The 12,402-nt window shown below is 48.3% G+C and overlaps 1 protein-coding gene across 1 annotated transcript in view; it reads left to right on the top strand.

Moving 5' to 3' along the window:
- Nucleotides 1–12,402, top strand: part of ITGAX (integrin subunit alpha X) — a 60,274-nt gene that overhangs the window by 45,226 nt on the left and 2,646 nt on the right. The window lies entirely within an intron of this gene.

Below are 12,402 nucleotides of genomic sequence, written 5' to 3'. Positions count from 1 at the left end.
AGACTGGCACTCTTTCTGCTCTGCAGAGGGCCAGGTGGCAGTGCCGGGCCATTCTCCGTGGGGAGCAGGGCCACCCCTGGGGCCGCTTTGGGGCAGCCCTGACCGCCATGGGGGACGTGAATGGGGACAAGCTGACGGACGTGGCCATCGGGGCCCCGGGGGAAGACGAGAACCGGGGAGCCGTGTACCTGTTCCACGGAGCCTCGGGGCCGGGCCTCAGCCCCTCCCACAGCCAGGTGAGGCCCTCTTCCGCCCCCTTCGCATTTCCTGATTCCCCTGCTGCTGCTCCCACACCTGCCTTGGCAGGAGCCCTCCTCTCCTCCTCTGGGCGCCGCATTTCCCGGACGTCCGCCAGCCCCGCGAAGACTGTCTCCTTCTCTCCTGTGGTTCCAGGAGGCTTCAGTCAGCCTTTGTGGCGGCTGACGGTAAAGAGCCTCAGGCCCATGTCAACCCCTGGCCGGCCAGGTCGGCTGTGCGCCTTCAGCAAAGGGCTGAGTTAGCTTCGTTTCCGCCTATGAAACATTAAATAACAAATCACCTCCATTGGCTTCGTGTAGCTACAGCTCAATGGGAGTCCGTTCATCACACGTTTATGAATAAACACACAAATTAATAACGGGCTCTATTGTGTTCCCATTGTTACGCTTTCACTTTGGCATCAACCTGCACCCTCATGATGAGTGGGCCCCAAAGCGCTCCCCTCTCTTTGCCCAGGTCCCTGAGACCCTCACTCTGCCTGCCTTCCATCCCACCCCCATCCCCTCTGTTCCGTTTCTCCTCTGGGATCCCGATTCGCTGCAGCCTCCTTCCCAAATCTTTCTTGTCACAGCCCTCCGTCGGCTCCCCGTGACCTCTACTTCTCCCCTCCCTCCCAGCGCATCGCAGGCTCCCAGCTCTCTCCCCGGCTCCAGAGTTTTGGGCAGTCGCTGAGCGGAGGTCAGGACCTCACCCAGGATGGGCTGGCAGACCTGGCTGTGGGGTCTCGAGGTCACGTGCTGCTGCTCAGGTGACAGCCCCCACACCCCTCCCTGCTGGCTGTGCGTCCGGCCTACCCTTCCTGGTCCTCCCAGAGAACCTCTCCTCAGCCCTGTGCGTCCCCCCAGGAGCCGGCCAGTGCTGAGCGTGGGCGTGGCCATCAGATTTGCCCCCTCGGAGATGGGGCAGCCTGAGTACCAGTGCCTGGAAGAGGCGCCCTCCCGCCTGGAAGCTGCGAGCGCCACAGTCTGTCTCACTATCCACAAAAGCTCACCTGACCAGCTAGGTGAGTTTCCTGTCGTGGACCCAGGCCCTCAGCTCCCAAGGCCCCAACCCCCAGGGCTTCAGCCCTATCCTCAGGACAGAGGGGCCCTGAAGCCAAATCTCACTTGCATATCCATTTCTGCTGATGTTGGAAACCTGGGTCACTTCTCTACCCCTCTCCCCGGCCCAAGCCAGGCCACAGGCCTGTCTCCAGCATCAATCTGGAGCCTGCGCACCCCCCTCCACCTGCCCAGCCACTGCCTGCCTGGAGGCCACCCTTCTTCCTACTCCACTTGGAGCTCTTCCCACGTCTGTTCTTGCACCTTCCCATCCTCCTCCTAGTGATTAGCCCTAACATGCAAGTCCCGGCTTAACACCCTCAGCTCTCCCCTTGCCTTTGTGGAGACCAAAGCCCCTCTCCACATGCCTTCAGTGACCTGGCCCTCCCCGACTCCCGCCTCTCCTCGCCCCGTTCCCCCTTAATCACATGGACCATAGAGACTGCTCTGAGCCCACACCCTGCACCAGGCACTGTGCCAGCCACTGGCACGGGGTGGGGTGGTGGGACACGGGCAGTTAGACTATGAAGGAAAGCTACGACAGACCCTCAGCTTCGAGGAACATAACGTTTCGCTGAGAAATCAAATCTAACTCGCACTGGAACAGCTGCGACATGAATACCTGCTGCAGGCATACATGAAAGAACGTTGGAGGTTCCCTTTCACATTCTACCTTCCATCCTCCTCCGCTTCAGGGGACGTCCACAGCTCCGTCAGGTACGACCTGGCCTTGGACCCAGGCCGTCTGATTTCTCGCGCCATTTTTGAAGAGACCAAGAGCTGGACTTTGACGCGAAGAAAAGTCTTGGGGCTGGGAGAGTACTGTGAAGCCCTGAAGTTGTTTTTATCAGTGAGGACTTTGGATTCTGGGGAAGGGAGACGGAGAGGGAGGGGGAACACATCCCTGTTCCCCGCTGAGTGAGGTGGGAAGCGGGAGTGGGGAGGGGGCCTGGGGCTGGAGAGAGGGAAGTTGGGGTCAGAGAGGCTGGCTCCACAGCCTGGAGAGGGCACTGTGTGACAGTGGGAAATGAGTCCAGTGGACGAGAAGGCCCTGGCGGGACGGTAGGGCGGCAGAGAGTGGGTTCTGAAAAGCCCACCCCCCCCAGGGCTGTGTGGAGGACGTGGTGAGCCCCATCATCCTGCGGGTCAACTTCTCCCTGGTGGGGCAGCCCATCCCCTCCGCCCAGAACCTCCGCCCGGTGCTGGCTGTGGGCTCCCAGGACCTCTTCACTGCTTCTGTGAGTCTCTCGATGAAGTCCCAGGGATGGGTGGCCGTCCGTGTGTCCCCATGTGCGTAAGAAACTCCAGTAGCTCCCAATCGCCCGCCGACCACATCGGGTCCAAAAGGGCACTGCCCGATTCCGAGACCCTGTCCGCTGGGACCTACACATGCATCAACTCTGGTTTTCGTTCTGCAGATCCTTCCTAACTTGCCTCGCTCCTACCCCTGTGCCTGTGACCGTGTTGTATCTCTGATTTGGAAGATATTTTCTTCTCTCCACCTCAACCGTCTTTAGTCCCTAAAGCCCCAGTCTTTTCTCCCTTTCTTTGGGAATCCACACTCGGCATCTGTCTCTTCTCCCCTGGCCTCGTAGCCTGTCATGGTGACGTGCCACTTGTCGCATGGCTGGATCATAGCCATCTGCACCCACCTCTGTGGCTCTCTTGGCAAGAACCAGGTCTAATCCACCTGTAGTTTCTACCTTTCCTACCTCTCAAGCCCATCCAACCCAAAACCTGTCCCAGTATCCACTCTTAACGTCTGTTGAATAGTTGTTCCAGTGCGAGTTGGATTTGATTTCTCAGCTAAACATTATGTTCCTCGAAGCCAAGGATCTGTCGTAGGTTTCTTTCATAGTCTAACTGCTCGTCTCCCACCACCCCATCCCTTGCCAGTGGCTGGCACAGTGCCTGGTCCAGGGTGTGGGCTCAGTAATAGTCAGTGTTGAGGAGAGCTCTTCATGAGGGAGTTGGAGAAGGATTAAGACGTGGGTGGAAAGAGACATACTGTTTTGCTGCAGCTCCCCTTTAAGAAGAACTGTGGGCAAGATCACCTCTGTGAAGGGGACTTGAATGTCAACCTCAGCTTCTCAGGGTGAGTGCTAGCTCCTGCCGCATCCGGGCACTCAAGCTTTTGGGTCTCCTACCAGCAGGATGAGAAGTGCTTGTGTTCCCCTCTGGCTGGCGTTATAACCGAGAAATGATTGCAATGTTATCAGCTACAAGCTCATGAGTTCCCAGTGTCCTGCCCCTGCCCCTGCCCCTGATCCAATTCCAAACCCTTCCCAGTGGATCTCTCTCCAGTGCTGTACTTCCTCCTTCAGCCTGCAGGCCCTGGTGGTGGGAAGCTCTCTAGAACTCAACATGACAGTGGCTGTGTGGAATGAGGGGGAGGATTCCTACAGAACTGTGATCAACTTCTACTACCCAGCAGGGCTGTCCTATCGACGAGTGTTAGTTACTCAGGTAAATAGCTCCCTTGGGCTCTGGTTGGCTGGGACCTTTGCCCTGCCCTGGCTTATAGTAGGTTCTTTTTATGTCTCCTATGATAAAATATAAAACACACAGAAAAGTGTGTATAGCAGCTATATACTTTAACAAATAATATTAAGTAAATGTCTATGCAGTTAGCACCCCCGTGGGAAATAAATCCACGTCAAGAAATAAAAGAGGGCTAGCCCCCCCACCACCCAGAAACCCTCTCAACATGCACCTTCCTCATCATAACCTCACTCTCTCCCCAGTGTAATCGCTATCTGACTTTGTGACAATCAACTCCTGGTATTTCTTATCATTTTTACCGCCCATGAATACATCCCTGATACTGTTCAATTTTGCCAATATTTGAACTTTATTTGAATAGAAGCATGTTACTTTTTTTGTCTTTCTCCTTTTCTTTAATACTATGTTTGTGAGATTCATTCATGTTGTTGCTTGTGGCTGTGGAACACTTTCGTTGCTATATAGAAGCCCTTTTGTATGACTATACCACAGTTTATTTACCTATTCCATAATTGATGGTCATTTTGAGTTGTTTCCTGATTTTGGCCATGACCATTCTTGATCATATATTCTGGTGTGCCTATGCATTAATATTTGGAAGTATGTACCACATGTGGGATTGCTGGATCATTGGGTATGTGTGTCTTCAATTTTCATAAGTAAAGCCGGACCATTTTCACCTATTGACACTCTATCAGTAGTGTTTGAGAGTTCTTGTGACTTTCATCCACTCCAACACTTGGCATTGTCCAATTTTTTAATTTTCATCTATCCAGTGGGTGAGTAATGATATTTCCTTGCAGTTTTAATTTTCATTTCTCTAATAAAGTTGAACAACTTTTCATATATTTCCTGGTCACTTGGGTATCTTCTTTTAGGAAGTTCCTGTCCAAGCCCTTTTCTTATTCTTCTATTGAGTTGTCCACCTCTTTCTTATTGAGTTGTAAGAGTTTATACATATTCTGGTTCCTACTCCTTTTCCAGTTACATGTGCTCAAATATCTTTTCTAATAAATATCTTTGTTGTTTGTTTTTTTCAGTCTCCTTATAGTGTCTTTTAATAAATGTCTTAATTTGATTGCAGTTGATTTTTATAAATCTTTAGTATATTTTTAAATAATTTTTTATTTTTTAATCATAGTTGACACATTATATTAGTTTCAGGTGTGCAGAATAGTGATTAGACATTTATATAATTTACAAACTATGCACCTCCATAAGTCTACTACCCATCTGACACCACACATGGTGGTTACATTATTGACCACATTCCCCATGCTATACCTTACATCCCCATGACTGTTTTTATAGCTGGCAATTTGTATACCTTAATCTCCTGCCCTCTTTTTCTTTTTGTTAATCCACACCAGAAGATATTTTTTCCATTGAATTTTAGAGAGAGTGTAAGGGAGGTAGGAAGGAGGGAGAGAGAAACAGAGAGAGCAGGAGAGAAATATTGATGTGCAAGAGACACATTGATTGGTTGCCTCCTGTAACCTCCCCGACTGGGTCTAGGATTGAACCTGCAACCCAGGTACATGCCCTGACCAGGAATTGAATCCACATCCCTTTGTTCATTGGCTGACACTATCCACAGAGCCACACTGGCCAGGGCCTCTTCCCCTTTTTCATTCATTCCCCCAAACCCCCTTCCATCTGGAAACCATCAAAATGCTCTGTAGCTTTAAGTTTGTTTCTGTTTTGTTTGCTTGTTTTTTAGAGTCCACATGCAAGTGAAATCACATGACATTTATTTTTTCTGTCTGACCGATTTCCCTTAGCATAATACCCTCTATGTCCATCCACACTGTTGCAAATACAAGGTTTTATTCTTTTATGTAGCTGAGTAATATTCCTTTGTTTATATGTACCACGTCTTCTTTACCCATTCATCCATCAAATTGACACTTAGGTTGTTTCTATATCTTGGCCAATGGTAAACAATGCTGCAATGAACGTATGGATACACATGTCTTTTTTAAAAAGTATATTTTTATTGATTTCAGAGAGGAAGGGAGAGGTAGAGAGAGACAAAAACATCAATGGTGAAAGAGAAGCATTGATTGGCTGCCTCCTGCACACCCCCTACTGAAGATGGAGCCTGCAACCCAGGCCTGTGCCCTTGACCAGAATCAAACCCAGGATCCTTCAGTCCACAGGCTGACGCTCTATCCACTGAACCAAACCAGCCAGGCCAATGCATGTGTCTTTTTGAAGTAGTGCTGGGTTTCTTTAAATAAATGCCCAGACCTGGCATTGCCGAGTACTTCTTTATCTCTTGTTATAGCTTTTGTTTTAAAGTCTATTTTGTCTACTATAGTTTTTTTAAAAATATATTTTATTGATTTTTTACAGAGAGGAGGGCCGACGCTCTATCCACTGAGCTAAACCGGCTACGGCTATTTTGTCTACTATAGTTTTGCTACCCCAGCTTTCTTTTCATTTCCATTTGCATAAAATATCTTTTCCCATCCCTTTACTTTTAGTCTTGTCTTTCATTCTGAGGTGGGTATCTTGTAGACAGCATACAGATGAATCTTGTTTTCTTATCCATTCAGCTACCCTATGTCTTTGGATTGGAGCATTTAATACATTTACATTTAAAGTTATTGCTGCTATGTTCTTTAGCTAATCCCTTCAACTTCTTTATCCAGTCACCAAAACATTTAAATAAAGTCATTATTGATAGCTACGTAGTATTTCCATTTTATTATTCATATTTTTATTTCTCCTCCTCCTTCCTGCTCCCTCCTCCTCCTCCTCCTTCTCCTCCTCCTCCTTCTTCTTCTCCTTCTCTTCCTCCTCTTCCTCCTCCTCCTCCTCCTCCTCCTCCATTACTTACAATAATTATGCGATTGGAGCATTTAATACATTTACATTTAAAGTTATTGCTGCTATGTTCTTTAGCTAATCCCTTCAACTTCTTTATCCAGTCACCAAAACATTTAAATAAAGTCATTATTGATAGCTACATAGTTATTTCCATTTTATTATTCATATTTTTATTTCTCCTCCTCCTTCCTGCTCCCTCCTCCTCCTCCTCCTTCTCCTCCTCCTCCTCCTTCTTCTCCTTCTCTTCCTCCTCTTCCTCCTCCTCCTCCTCCTCCTCCTCCATTACTTACAATAATTATGCTTTCCATCATTATTTCTTCAAATAGGTTTTCAATTTCTTGCTCTCTCTTCTCATTCCAGCATCCCATGATGCAAATGCTAGTGCACTTGGTGTTGTCCCAGAGGCCCCTTAAACTGTGTGTTTCTGCTACCTTGTTTTCAAACTGCTGATTTAACCCTCTGCTTCATCTAAACTACTGTTGATTCCTTCTAAGGTATTCCTCATTTCAATTATTGTATTCTTTATTTTTGACTGGTTCTTTTTTGTTTTCAATCTCCATCTGTGTGTTTCCCATCTCACTCAGCCACAATCCCTGCTGGTTATCACAGCCAGAAATTAAGGGTGCTTTTCTTCCTGGACGGGGCAGCCTGGTGGGCACTGAGACTCCTTGCTCCTCAGAAGGGACCCCCACAGCCAAAATATCCCTCCTGATTTTTAACCACCACACATAGGTTTGGGACCAGCCTGCTCCATGTCTGCACCCCTCCTTCCAGTCTCCATGTGGTTTCTCCTGTATGGCCTTAGTTATAGGACTTCTATTCAGCTAGTCTTTGGGTGCTTCTCAGTGATGGTTGTTCTGTAGTTTGCCTGTAGTTTAGATGTGGCCATGGGAGGAGGTGATCGCAGAGTTTACCTGCTCTGCCATCTTGACCAGAGGTCCTCCTTTAGTGTTTTTATCTGTGGATTTTATTTAAGAAATATTTCCCCCCTCCAAGGTAATGAAAAAATACTCCCTTATATTATCTTCTAAAAGCTTTATAATTTTGCCTTTTGACATTTAAGTCTTTTAGTTGGAATTTATTTTAATGTATGGAGTGAGGTAGGGATCCAATTTCATTGTTTGTTTGTTTGTTCTGTATGGGCCAATTTTCCCAGGATAATTGAAAAGTTTGTCCTTTCTTCTATTGCTCTGTAATGCCACCCCTGGCATATATCAAGCCCATATATGTATGTGGGTAACTGTTTTGAATTCTTTCTCCTCCTCTGGAAGCAACCCCATCAGCGCCCACTACACCTGGCATGTGAGGCGGTGCCCACAGGGAATGAGAGCCTGAGGAGCAGTAGCTGTAGCATCAACCACCCCATTTTCCGAGAGGGCAGTAAGGTCAGTGCTTACCCCCAAATCCTCATCACTCTTCTCACTGTCCTGACCCACTTCCTTCCCTCAGTCCCCCATAACCTTCCCTCTCCCCATTCCTTCTTTCTTCTCCATCAGGGCGCCTTCATAGTCACATTTGATGTTTTCTACAAGGCCACCCTGGGAGACACGTTGCTTCTGAGGGCCAATGTAAGCAGGTAAGCCAGACCAGGTATGGTGTGTCCTTCCCCGTTTCCTGTACCAGCCAGAGATTCCTCTCTTGGTTTCCTTCCCAACTGGGCTCCCCTTTCTCTCCAGTGAGAATAATAAGCCTGCAACCAACAAGACCAGCTTCCAGTTGGAGCTCCCAGTGAAATATGCCGTCTACACAGTGATCAGCAGGTGACTAATCCCTGGCCCTTCCCTTGGACCTCTGACCTTCCTCCAAGGCTAGTGCCTCCCCCTGCAGCCCAGCCTGCTCCTCTGGGGACGGGTATGTAAACTAGTCCCTCTGATTCCTCACATGTAAATATTTGTGACCCGCCATATGCTTACACCACAACACCACATGCAGACATATCTTCGTTGCACTTCACTTTCTTGCACTTCACAGATACTGTGGGGTGTTTTTACATATGGAAGGTTGTGGCAACCTCAGGTCAAGCAACTCTATCTGTGCCATTTTCCAACAGGTTTGGATGGTTAGCATTTTTTTTGCAAGGATTTTTTTAAATTAAAGTACGTTTATTGTTTAGACATAATGCTATTGCACACTTAATAGACTACAGTGTTCCTGGAAACATAACTTTGATAGGCACTGGGAAACCAAAAGACTTGAAGTACTCAATTGCAATATTTGCTTTATAGAGGTGGTCCGGTTCTGAACCCACAATATCTCTGAGGTGCACCTGTGCATAATTCTTGCTTCTTCTATGACAATTTGGCCTGCTGGGGGACGCACACCCCTGGCTGCTGCTGTGTGCCACCTCCTCTCTCTGAGATGCAGCCTCCCTTTAATGGATGGATGGATGGATGGATGGATGGACGCATGGATGGACAGATGGATGGATGGGTAGATGCAGCCAGTCCTGGCCTTTGTGCTAAACAGGAGCATGGCAACGCTAGGCTACTAGACTGAGACTGGGGCTCTTCTGAGACCCGGAGGCAGGATATGGTCTTTCCCCACACAGAGCAAAGGAAGGTCAGGTTTTCACAAAACGGAGAGGAGAGCGGAGGTGTGAGAAACCGTGGGGAAGGCCTCTAACAGTCCAAGGCCAAGGCAGGCCACAAGAAAGGCCAGTGCAGGGACGCTGCCCTGGGTGATGAGGGTGGAGGAGTAGGGGGCAGGCCAGGCGGGAAGCAGGGCAAGGACTCCACAACCTGGCTAAACTCCAGAGGCTTAGAGACTTGGTAGGAACTTGCAATGTTGCCGTTGAACAGTTTGCTGCTGATGTGTGAATTTTTAGGGGAATGAGGGATGGGGTCAAGCAATGTCATTGCCCATCCAAACTCTGCACGTTTTCCCCTTATGTCTATGGGAAAATACTAAAACTCACCATAAGAGCTTACAGTGATGTGCTTATGATGTGCCAGGCATTGAAGCACTTCACATGTATTTATGTTTATTTAATCTTTCTAGCAACTCTATGATATATTGTTACCCCCTTTTTACCAACAAAGAAATCAAGGGGTTAAATAACTTGCCCTGACATTCAGCTGGCAAGTGGCAGAACCAGGAGCGAAACCTAGATGGTCCAGAGCTTATGCCAGCGGCCAGACAACATCTTCTCTAAGGAGTGGGAAGGCCGAGTGACTGACTCAAATATGAAAAGAGAATTAAAATGAGAAGATTTAAGGTGGAAAACTGATGCAGAGAAGAGGGTGTGGGTGGGGAGCAGAGAGGAAGACTAACAATACTAAAGGAAACAACTTCTCACATTTATGCACTGCTGCAAGCATCACAACTCCATTATAGGTTGCCACTATTCTTAGCAGCTCTACTTTAAAGAGTAAAAAACTACAGGGCTCCAGAGAGACCACATAGTTTGCCTTAAATTACTCATGCAGGAAGTGGTGGACTTGAGATATGAATGCAGGTAGTCGGCTCCTGTGTGCGCTCGCTCTCTCTCTCTCTCTCTCTCTCTCGCTCTATCTCTCGCTCTCTCTCTCTCAATTGATTTCAGAGAGGAAGGGAGAGGGAGAGAGGGATAGAAACATGAATGATGAGAGAGAATCACTGATCGGCTGCCTTCTGCACTGTCCCTGCTGGGGGTTGAGGCCACAACCGTGGCATGTTCCCTAACTGGAAATCAAACCATGACCTCCTGGTTCAGGGGTTGACACTCAACCACAAAACCACACTGGCAGGGCTGGTTCCTATGTTCTTAATCATCAAAGTGACAGCCACAGCTATGGGGTCTGCAAAGGCAAGATTTATGACTTAACTGTTGACTAGCCAGAGCCAAGCACACAGCCTGGCACAGGGTAAATGTTTGCTGGAGGAGGCCATGGGTGGATGGATGGATAGGTGGATGGAAGGATGGATAAGTGGATGGAAGGACGGATGGATAAGTGGATGGATAGGTGGATCGAAGGATGGATGGATGGGTGGGGATAGATGTATGGAAGGAGGAAGAATGGATGGATGGAAGGATGGATGGATGGGTGGGTGGATGGATGGATGGAAAGATGGATGGATGGGTGGATGGAAGGATGAAAGGATGGGTGGGTAGGTGGATGGAAGGATGGATGGGTGGGTGGATGGATGGATGGATGGATGGATGGATGGACAGATGGATGGATGGATTGGTGGATGAAAGGATAGATAGGTGGATGGATAGGTGGATGGAAGGTTGGATGGATAGATGGAAGAAAGGATGGGTGGATAGGTGGATGGAAGGATGGATGGTTGGTTGGATGGGTGGGTGGATGGATGGATGGATAGGTGGATGGATGGATGGATGGATGGAAGGATAGATGGATGGATGGATGGATGGAGGGATGGATGGAAGGATAGATGGATGGATGGATGGATGGAGGGATGGATGGAAGGATAGATGGATGGATGGATGGATGGAGGGATGGATGGAAGGATAGATGGATGGATGGATGGATGGAGGGATGGATGGAAGGATAGATGGATGGATGGATGGATGGAGGGATGGATGGAAGGATAGATGGATGGATGGATGGATGGAGGGATGGATGGAAGGATAGATGGATGGATGGATGGATGGACCGATCGGTGGATGCATGGATGAAAGGATGGATGGAAAGATGGATGGATGGATGGATGGATGGATGGATAGGTAGGTGGATGGATGAATGGAAAGATGGAAGTATGGATGGAAAGCCACCTGCAGCCAAGGACATTTATGTCCAGTCCATGAGCTCGTGTCCATGTGCCATCTTCCATCACGTTTATTTAACTGCCCGGGATAGTCATGTCTATTTTCTTCATCCCCATTTTGGAGGCGCTCATGCTCCATTTTTTGAGTGATCCAGTCATCGCTCCTGCGAGTCTCCTTAGGCTTATGTGTTCTTACAGTCGCCTGAGCAAGCCTCACCTGAAGTCAACCTTAATCTACTAGAGCAGCAGTTTCCAACCTTTTTTGTCTCATGGCACATAAACTAATTACTAAAGTTCTGTGGCACCCCCAGAAGATATATGTTTTGCCAACCTGACCAAAAATAGGTATAATTTTGATTCATTCACATCGGCTTGCTATTGTTGTGTTGGCCATTGTCATTTTTTTTTTTTTTTGACAATCTAAGGGAAAAGAGATCAGCGCTCCTGACTAAATAAATAGGTATTGCATGTTTTCAAAATTCTTGCAGCACAAATTGAAAATTGGGGCTAGAGAAAGCAAATCTACAAAAAGCATGTAAACACCTTTTTCCCATGGGAAATGTTCAAATGTTATGGGAGGTGATGTTCAAGTTATGCCTTGAAGTGAAAATTTCCAGAAGGGGAGTGAGTAAGGGCAAAGGCATGGGGATCTGAGAGAGCCAGGGCACCCAGGGACGAGGTGGCAGTTCTGGTGAAGTGGGCAAAGGACACGGGGGAGCTGAAGCTGAGACTGCTGCAGAGGCTTGTGGGAAGCCTGGGTCACCTGCGGACGGTCCCAGCGCCCTGTCTCACCAACAAGCCCTCTTTCTCCAGGAAGGAAGAATCCACCAAGTACCTCAACTTTTCCGCTTCTGATGAGAAGAGAAGGCGAGAAGCTGAGCATCGATATCATGTGAGGGGCCAGGAAACATTCGTGTCTGCCCTCCCACGGTGCTGCTGACATTGCAAGTCGGTGGGAAAAGGTGGAGAGGACCCGAGGGCTAGAGCCAAAAGGAAAGAGATGGCATTTGGGGTGCTCCAGGGGCCACCGTAATGTCTCGATTTTCTGCAGGTGCATAACCTG

This window comes from Myotis davidii, unplaced genomic scaffold (genome assembly GCF_000327345.1).
Source record: "Myotis davidii unplaced genomic scaffold, ASM32734v1 scaffold1754, whole genome shotgun sequence".
NCBI classification, from domain to species: domain Eukaryota; kingdom Metazoa; phylum Chordata; class Mammalia; order Chiroptera; family Vespertilionidae; genus Myotis; species Myotis davidii.
The sequence above is the reverse complement of the archived record's forward strand: the minus strand, read 5'-3'. Positions and strand labels throughout refer to the sequence as shown.